A 10528-nucleotide genomic window follows, 5' to 3' on the forward strand; every position below is an offset into this window, starting at 1 on the left:
AATAAATTATTTCCATGTGTTCAACCTCAAGACCACAAAATCCTTTTCCCATAGTGTAAGACACATGAGAACGAATTCCTGACAGATCTTGAAATTACTTAGCTTATTAGTCGTAGACCAATGGCACAAGACTAGAGATCCTTACTTTCTTCTCCCATACACAAGGGACCAGAAGACTAGATAAGGATGCATGGCTTGAACACCAAATGCTGAAACAAAAATACAAGAAAATTTTGAAAAGAGGGGACCCAACGTTTTGCTAACCAAATGTAGGGACAAGTACGGAGGGCATAACATGCACTAGGTGGGAAACTATTTAATCATTGAAATAGAACTAAGGCCTGCAATTCAAGATCCCAAGAGTACAGTTCAACTTGACCAACCTATTCCTTGAGAGGCATGAATTATAAGGAAAACCCTAAGGTCCCAAAACTACAAAAGGTTTACGTGTAATTTCTTTCCAGATCAAGAGATGAAGATTGAAACAAAAAAATAGGACTAAGGAAGAGGATGGATAGAAATTATATCCTACCTTGATCTTTGCATAGAAGGGAAAAGGGAAATCAAGGAAGATGTGCTAGGTCCTACCCCAATTTCAATTAGGAGAGAGAAAAAGAGAAAAGAGAGAGAGCACTCTATGTGCAAGTGTATAACGCAAATACATTAGAGGAGCCAAAATATCATAAATTGAAGTTCTTCCAATTTAAGATGTTACAGTTAGCCCCACTTTAGCAGTATATGAAAGTACATGCATATGCAAGATAGATATATATGTTAGAGTAAAGTTTTTTCTTATTAATTAAATCATATTGATTTAATTATCAAGTCACTTATTATCTCTAGTTTACTTAAGCTAAAATTTAGGCATACAATAATTAATTCTTTTATTAATTATTATAATGCAACCTAGGTTAGATTCCTATTAGAATTTTGATCTCCTTTTATAAGGACAATCTCCCTTTGTAATTTATTTTTTTCACTTTTGATAATATCAATTTCTCTTTTTGCTCATCAAGAATGTCTCATCTATGGATCTGGGAATTCTAGCCTCCATAACTTTTGTTTCCCTCTTTCTGTGATAGGTGTTTGCATGCAGGTGATTCTTGGAAGATGTGGGGTTGATCTTTCATCAACTTAAACATGGTATTAGAGCTTCAAAACTTCATGCCCTATTCTGTTTATGAGAGGTTTGGCTTGGCTTTAAGATCTGTGTTTTTTCTTTCAAAGGGTTTTATTTTTCAAATGACTTTTGTATTGGATCTAGAAGTGACTAATTTTTGGTGCACTTTGAGAAAAAATGAACATCAACATTGAGCTTAGAGCACCCAAAAACCCCTATTTTCATATAAAATTTGTCCAATTTGGACATAGTTGGAATTTGAGGCAAAAAAATATTGCTTCCAGATAGGGCACGTTTCCTAAGGTGGTGATTTTGTGATTTTTGGAATGAAAATCAAGAATTTTTTCCTGAAAATAAATGTTTTGCCATGGAAATCAAGATTTTAAGGTACAAAATCTAAAATATTTTGGCACACAAATCAAGATTTTTCTCATACAAATCGAGATTTTTTTAGAGCATAAAATAAGATTTTTGATTCAAAATTTGAGATTTTTGGCATGCAAATCAAGGCATTTTTGTACGAAAACCAATACAATTTGGCATGAATCTAGAGGTAATTTATGGTACTATTGACATGCTTTCTGATGCATTCTGACACATATCCCAAGGCAATGATTTTTTTTCCCTTCTAGTGCTTTTTTGACCTGCCTATGGTATTTTGGTCATAACTTGCTCATCCAGACTCCATTTTCACATATGAGATATTGTTGGAAAGCTAGTTGTGAGTGCATTCCAATGGTGTAGTTTATTTGAAATTTTGATGCTATTTGATTTCCAATTTATGCAGTCAAAATCAAAGGTTCTATTTTGCACTTCAGGAGACATATCTTGAGACATTATATTTTCTAGATTCTTCTCGTGGAACATCCCATTTAGTTTTTTGTTTTTTTGCATTCTAGTGGATATCCTGGTTGTTTTAGATTTAGAGATTGATTTTGTTGCTTCAAATGATTTTTCATGGGTTTTACTATCTATTGTATCAGTCTTATGTCTTGTTTGATCTTTGTTGACATCCTTTTGTAGTATTTTTGCAAATGCACTAAGATAAAGTTTCACTCTATTGCATTTTGGGATCTTCCACATCTTTATGTTTTGTTGTACTTGCACTACATTATAAAGTTCCTTGGGGGGTTTCATGTTGGCTATATTTGCCATCTTCCTTTGTCAAGTGAGTTTTCCTTCCATGCCATTACCCTCATGATGTGTTGATAACATGTGTCTTTATAGGTGTTTGTACTTGTTTTTCACTCTCAATGTTCTTGGTTCTTCTTTCTGCAAGAGATATTACATTATATTTCAGTATTCACGTCTTAACTCTCAACATTATAGGGGGTTATGTTAGTTCTATTGCTTACTTATCTCAATGGAGTGAGTTATGTATTTAATATTTGATCCTATGTACTAGGAAATTGTAGTCATTGGATACCTATGCATTTTGGTGAGATGGATCATTTACTATATAGAAAAAAATTCATTCCTATTTTTGGAGGCCATGAAGATACCTTCCATCTTCAATTGATCAGCTCTTCAAACTTAGTCTTCTCTACCGAATCATGTTCTATATAGTGGAGGTTCTTTAGATCAACAATTTGGCAATGTTTGTCGCTTCATGCTTTAGTGGTGTTCTTCATGATCATCTTTTGTTCCCATCTTCTGGGCATTCCCTAGTTTGGAGGCTTCTTTAGTCCTTCACTAGCTTCTTTCAGCATGTTTTCCATCTCTTTTTGGAGTAGGGTTTTCCCCATTTGGTTCTCTCTATTTTTCCTCTTTTCAAAGATTTTGTTGTGCTTGGGTATCTCATCAAGCCTTGTTGTTGGGACCCAATTCTACTTTCAGTAGTAGTTTCAAGGTTTTTAGCTACTTCCTAAGTTTATCTTAAGGGGGGGTGTTAGAGTAATAAATTTTTTTCTTATTAATCAAATCATATTGATTTAATTATTAAGTTACTTATTATCTCTAGTTTACTTAAGCTAAAATTTAGGCATATTATATTAATTCTTTTATTAATTATTATATTGGAACCTAGGTTAGATTCATGTTAGGGTTTCAATCTTCTTTTATAAGGACAATCTCTCTTTGTAATTTATTTATTTCACTTTTGATAATAGAAATTTCTCTTTTTGCTCATTAAGAATGTCTCATCTATGGATCTAGGAATTCCAACTTCCATAGCTTTTGCTTCTCTCTTTCTGTGACAAGTGTTTACATGCAAGTGATTCTTGGGAGCTGTGGGGTTGATCTTTCATCAAATTTAACTATGTGTGTGTGTGTGTGTGTGTGTGTGTGTGTGTGTGTGTGTGTGTGTGTGTGTGTGTGTGTGGATACATAGAAATCACATGCATAGATCCTAAAAGAAACCATTAGTAACCACATCCTACAAAACCACATGTTAGTGACAATCAAATTAACCTAAGTCTTACTAAAGAATGTTATTCATATACTCCTATAATGATGTAAGAACCTATCCAACTAGGACTAAACTTCCCTTTTTCACTGGGTAAATTCATATTTCTATGATTTTCATAAAGAACAAAGTCTCTAACTGAAAAATAACATTCAATTACCTTATCATTATATCTCTTATTAATAACTTTGCTATAATCCATGATGTGTTCAAGAGCATTAATGTAATCCTCATTTAACATTTAAAGTTCTTGCAACCCTTGTTCTTGAAAAGTATCTTTATCAATTATGCCCCTAAATGAAACTTATATTGAAGGAATTTCCAATTCTAAAGGCAGGATCATGTTTGCTCCATAAACTAGATGTTTGAAGGTAAAATGAAAGCACTTTAATAGGACTGTAGACTTCTACTTTGCGAGGACACTAAGCCATTCAAATATTGTGTGAGGGAAAAGGGAGAATTTTCAAGTATGATTCCACTTATGATCCAAATTAGATTAGCTAGGACCCAAAGGAAGAGGGGTGCTAATACAAAATCTAGATTTTAAAGAGGAATGTAATACAAAGAAATTCACTCTCTTAAGCCCTTGATAGGATAATGTGAATGTGAAATTGAACTAATTTCTTAGGAAATATAAATCTAGATGCTATGTGAATACAATTAGCCCAATTAAGAAGCAAATCTAGGTTAAAATATGAAAGGAAATCAAGTATGAAATGTTAGAGAAAAAGGTTAATTTAATTAAATTTATTAATTTACTTTTTCTCCCTTCTTAAGATTTCACTTTATGAACTTATGCATTCACATTTAATAATTAATTTGTAATTATTAAATGGCTTTTCCCTTTAGGTTGCAATTTTTTGGGGTTCAATCTCCTTCTATAAGAATAGATCATTTGTAATTATCATTTATCTTTTTCAATTCTGAGAATACAATTTGCATATTTTCAAAGAAAAACCCTTGCCTCCTCTTGTCTTTTCCTTCTCTGTAACAGGTTTTTACATGTAGGTTTTCTTCAAGCTTTGTGGATTTGTATTGCTCAAATCCTTCATGGTATCAAAGCCAGATCTGTTGTAGTTTCTTCAGTATTTAAAAAAAAAAGAGAACAAGGGTTTGACATAATAGATCTGACATTTTTTGGGCATTTTTTCTTTGATTTTTGGAGATGTGACGATGACGATTTAGAAAAAATAATTATAGAGGTGATTTTCAAACAATGATATTTCACTCATACTGACTCCTTTATCCAAGCAATTTTTTTTGTTTTGAGGTAGAATTTCATGATCTACACATTGGTATAGGATGTTTGTTATCTTTGTTTCAGAAGTTTTCTAAAAATCACAATCCCAATTTTTGCAACTTTAATGGCTTTTTTTGAGCTCATATGGACACATATTCAGGTGCTTTAAAAAAAAAAATACATGATTTATTGTCTACTTTCTAGATCTGGTATCAGCTTGGAGTAATATTGAGTGGACATAGTACTTTCAGGATTTGAACTTTTTTGGCCTACAAAAAAAAAGGTATTTATTATTCATATCGAAAGCTTTTTTTCTCTTCTCTCATTACTCATTCCTTCTAGTAGCCAAGGTTCATTTTTTTGCATTGTGGGAGGTGTTTTGTCATATTGTTTATATTATTTACTTATGTAAACTAGAACTACATTAAAAAATAATTCAACACCTTCTAAAATAATGACTGAGATCTCTTCTTTTCTAGAACTTCTAACCCTTCATAATTATCACACATGGAAGACCTTGATGACATAGTTTCTCAGGTCTAAAGTATTATGGTCTTGTTTAGATGTAGTACATCCAATTTTATAGAGGCCTTTTGAGGTCATGCAACACAGGAACAAGATGGATGAGGCAATATGATTGATTTCCTTATAGGTCTTTGATAGTTTGCAATTTCATCTTGATGGGTGCAATGCCCCTCTAGCTATGCAGACCAAGCTTGAAGGCTTGTTTGGTATAGTGAATGAGTTTAGGGCACATTAGATTGAAGTAGAGCTTACCTCTCTTGTACTAGATTCTTTTCCTTCTAGTGAGGACTTCTTGATGAAATTTAATCAACAAAGATCTTTATCATAGGGTTGTGGAAAGATGAAGACTGACATTGAGTGTATATACCTGATTCTTTCTAAGCTTTGTCAAAACTTTCAAATTTTTTCTTCTACCTTCTATTCCACCAAAGATGCTTTGGGTAATAGATTTGCCATGCCATCCTTTGAGGTTTTTTGTGATCATTTGATTCAAGAGCAAGCTAAGCTCTCCCAGTTGGATTCTATCATAGGCTTACAGAATCATGCATTGGTAGCTCAACCATCTTCAAGGATGAAGGAGAGGACTCAAAAATCTCATTCTACAGAGTCTTAGATTGATTCCAACACTCATAATTCATTAGAGACACCTCCTCCTAAGGGGGCTAAATCAAAGCTAGAAAGATCAAGTGTGCTTATTTTAATAAGCTTAATCATGATGAGTCACATTGCTATGAGAAGAAGTTAGATGGTTATGCCAAACAAGTTTCAAATTTAACAGCTCTCCTTTAGAAGAGTGACATTGATATTCCTTCTACTTCTCATAGACCTTCTTCATCATCATCATTTTAGTTAGATGGTAAAGATATAGGAAAGAGTCATGCACTATGTGAAACCACTATTCCTCATTCTTCTAGATGGTTACTAGATCCAGGTGCTTCACACCATGTGACATCTTCTCAGGATTTGTTCTCTTCTTTTGAGGCTTCTCCTACTCCACACATTTTGATGGGGAATAACACTGTTATGCTTGTATGTGGGAAAGGTTCTATTGACATTGATGATGGTACCTTTCATGATGTACTTTGGGTTCCATCTTTGTCCTTTAACCTTCTCTCTATTTATCAGATTACACACAGTGGGACATGGAAGACAATTGAGTTTGCATAGGATTTAGTGCATATTAGAGATAGTGAGACAAGTAATATTATTGCTACAGGTACTGTTGTGTTGGATACAATTGTCTAATTGTGTGTTGTCTTTGATGTTACACAAATGTCATATTAGTTTTCAGTCTGTGCTTATCGATCTCACTTGGTTAGCAAGATAATTTCTCTTGTCTACCGAGCATTCCTAGAGATTACTCTGCAAAGACTATGTCTACCAAGCTCACTCAGGCATCAAAGGAAATTATAGCAAGAAGCAGTGTTAACTGAGTTCTCATGGTTAACAAAGGAAATTTGGTCAGAGTCAGTGTTCACCGAGTTCACTCAGTTGCCAAAAGATTTTGCAAGTTCGTAGCATTAACCAAGTGTCTATTGGTCAAAAAAGGAAATCATTTAGGATCAATGTTTATCGAGTTGGGTCAGCTATCAAAGGATTTTGTTGATTTGGGATATGAAGTTTAATTATTTTAAGTATTTTTTCTAGCCAACTATGGTAATGACTATTGGTCATTGTAATTTGTAATTAAGCCAACTTGATAATCTGGATGGTATACATGCAAGGTCAAGAGGAGTTTCTAGTATGTGTGTGAGTATGCAAGTGTATTGATTGAAAAGGAGAGTGTGTGAGCAAATTTGAAGGATGGTCAGATATCCTTGTGGAGCAGAAAATTAATATTCAATTAGGAAGGATCAAGCTTTCATGAATAGAACATAGATTTGGATTCAACAATTCAGTTGCATCTCAAATAGGTCATTTCATTTTTGTTTTCTTACCAGTGTAGCAGTGATTCCAAAACCTCTTAATAGAGTTGGTTTAACAGCTAGTTGTAAATCCTCCAACAAGGTGATAGTTCCATTGAATTGTTTTAAGACCTCTTGCAAGGCCACTCCTAATAGGGTGATTAAATCCTCTAACAAGGTCACACCTAAGAGTGTGTTTTGTAACCTTTAACCAGGTTAGCTCCTAATAGGGCTCACTTCAGAAGAGTGAAAATTAGTAACTAGTTACATTGATGGTTTTTCCCATATTGGGTTTCCATGTTAAATCTAGTGTCTCTTATGTTCATTTCTTATCTCTCATGTTTGCAATTTATTATTATTGATGTTAGATTTGCTAAAGTTAAACATACTCTGCACTTACCAAGTTACAACATTTTTCAGTATGCTTACCCAGTGACATTAGTAATTAGTTTTATCAGACATCTAAAGGATCTGTGAGAAATGTTTTATTGCTAACTGATTCACCCCCTCCCCCCCTCTCAGTTACTCCATCTACATTTCCAGCATGTTGATCATGCTTTTCACCTATATTCCTTCTCACATTTGGTCCATCATCTCCACTATCAGAGACTCGCTCTTTTTTTTCAAGAGAGTCTACTAAGGTGAAGTCAAGTCAAGCTAAACTTATGTGTTGCTCGTAAGATTAGTGTTGTGACTTCTACGCCTCCACCTCATGTTCAGATTCTATCTCTTGCACAAGATTACTCTTCAGCATTGCCTACTATTGTAGCTCTAGTCATCGAGCCACCTACTACATTTGTTGAAGATATATCAGAGGACACACATCTCCTCTTAGATGATAGATTCAACACACCTGTTATCCCACCTCCATTAGAGATTCCATTTTAGAATTCTCATGCTTTCTCCTTTGAGCATCAACTAGGACTTCCAGTTGCACCTTACATACATGGTTTTTATCATCCTTTTCCACTACCTTTGTTTCCTTTAGATTGGAGCCACATTGATATGTTTATCAACATAGGAGTTCTTCCATTTTGGGGGTGCTATAGAGTCTTAAGCTTCTATTATGGAGGCTATCATTGTACTTATGGTCTTGAGAGATTCTCTTAAGATGTTTCATTTGTGCATCCTTTTTCTATCTCTTTTTGGAGTAGAGTTTTTTCCACTGAGTTTTCTCTATTTCTCCATTTTATAGAGATTTTATTGTGATTGGGTACCTCACTAGGCCTTGTTGCCAGGACCCAAGTTTTCTTTTTGCAATGCATTATAGTTTCCTTGCTCTTTCTGCATTGTTTGTAGCTACATTGTTGCTCATCTTAAGGGGGTGTTAGAGAAAATCATTTATTCAATTTAATTTATTAAATTACCTTTTCTCCCTTCTTAAGATTTCACTTTATGCACTTATGCATTCACATTTAATAATTAATTAGTAATTATTAAATGGATTTTCCCTTTAGGTTACCCTTTTTTGAGTTTCAATCCCCTTCTATAAGGATAGATCATTTGTAATTATCATTTATCTTTTTCATTTCTGAGAATACGATTTGCATATTTTCAAAGCAAACCCTTGCCTCTTCTTGTCTTTTTCTTCTCTATGACAGGTTTTTACATGTAGGTATTCTTCGAGCTTTGTGGATTTGTATTACATATTGCTCAAATTCTTCATGAGAGACTAACCTTGAAATGTGTAGGGGAAAATGTATTTATGCTCAATAACTTTCGGATCTGAAAATTTTCTAAATCTCTTATCATAGATTGTGTAATAGAATAACAAAAGGAACAAAATTTATACATCTTCCCAAAATCCAAGATTGAAGGACTGGGTCAACTCGGAAGGACATCGTACAAATAGGTTGACATAGTCTGTAACTTTGAAACTAATAAATCTAGAAATATTGCAAACTGTAGTTTCTAGATCTGTAATATTTTTCACTCCAAACCTGGAAATCAACACATAAAAGAAAGGTTTAGGGATTAGGGTTTTATGAGGGCTTACCTTTCTGATGTGTATGTAATGTTGATCTTGAATTAGGAATGTAGGATATCTCCACACTTTGCAATGACTCTATCAAAACTCCATCATGGTGTCATGGATATGGATATGCATCAATGAAGAGGATGCATGCTTCAATGCAAATATCCTCCCTTGATGGCTAACAACATGCTAGATCTTGAAGATGAAACTTCTCACAAAGGATTCTACAATGCTAGATAGAATTCTCCTTACTTGAATGCTTGAATGCTTGAACTCATTGAATGCAAAAGATTGAAATCTCCACTAGAGAGGAAGAGCTTGAAAATGAGATTCTTGATGTTCATGAGATATGAATTTCTTGAGATAAGACGAGACATGAAAATGAAGCTTCCAAGTCTCCTTATATATGGTTTTTTAGGAAATAAAACCATACAAGCCAATATGGTAATGATAAAAAAGTAATTAAACACTTAAGGACTTTCAGGCCTTGAGGTCCAAAACTTCCAAGGACTAGGGTTGACCTAGTCTAGAATAGGTTGACTTGAGTTGACCTAGTCTTGGAGGATAGTTCCTATGTTCCCTACAAAGCTAGGACATATGTTGAAGAGATAAGGTGGACAGATGGAGGAGAGAAGATGAAAAGAGAGCAAGCATGAGCATATCCATGGTCTAAAGAGAGAATCATGAAGAGGAGGGAGCTAAAAGGTCTTAAAGGGAAAGTGTGTCCATTTCAAGATGGTATATTGAGCCCCCCACTTTAGTGAGAGTATTAGTTTCCTCAAACTTATGGTAAATTAGATCAAGAGAAAAAGAGAAAATCTTATTATGACTAAAGAGGAAAGAAATAATCAAGCCCCCAACAGATTTGAGTCTTATCACATCTACGAGTTAAAAGAAGAGAGATAAGTGCTACGAAACAAATAGTTGTAGTTTCTTTCCCAATAGGGTTTGTGTGCCTTATTGTGAGCCACACAAGTAAAATGAAAAAGGGAAGAACTAGGGGGAAAGGTCTCTTCAAAAGGGGATGGCGTTGAATAGTCTAGCTAGTGTGTGTGACATGCTAGTAAGTCTATCGAAGGATTCAACTTCAAGGGAACTCCATGTCCCAAAGAGAAGAATCAAAAGGAAATTCGAGAATAATGATGTGTGTGTCCTTATGGGATCAAGACCAATCTTCCTAGACTATTAGTAGTAAAAAAAGGGTCAAAAGCAAGGATCAAGCCTCCCAAATTGTTAGAGTTTAGATAGATATCCAAAAAGAGACAAAGCCCCCAAGAATTGTCCAAACTTCTTAGAACTAAAAAAGAAAAAGAAAAAAAGAGAGAAGATAAAATGAATAAAATAACAATGCATAGATTTG

This window comes from Cupressus sempervirens, chromosome 2 (assembly GCF_028749045.1).
Source record: "Cupressus sempervirens isolate cs-2001-9-10 chromosome 2, ASM2874904v1, whole genome shotgun sequence".
Taxonomy (NCBI): Eukaryota; Viridiplantae; Streptophyta; class Pinopsida; order Cupressales; family Cupressaceae; genus Cupressus; species Cupressus sempervirens.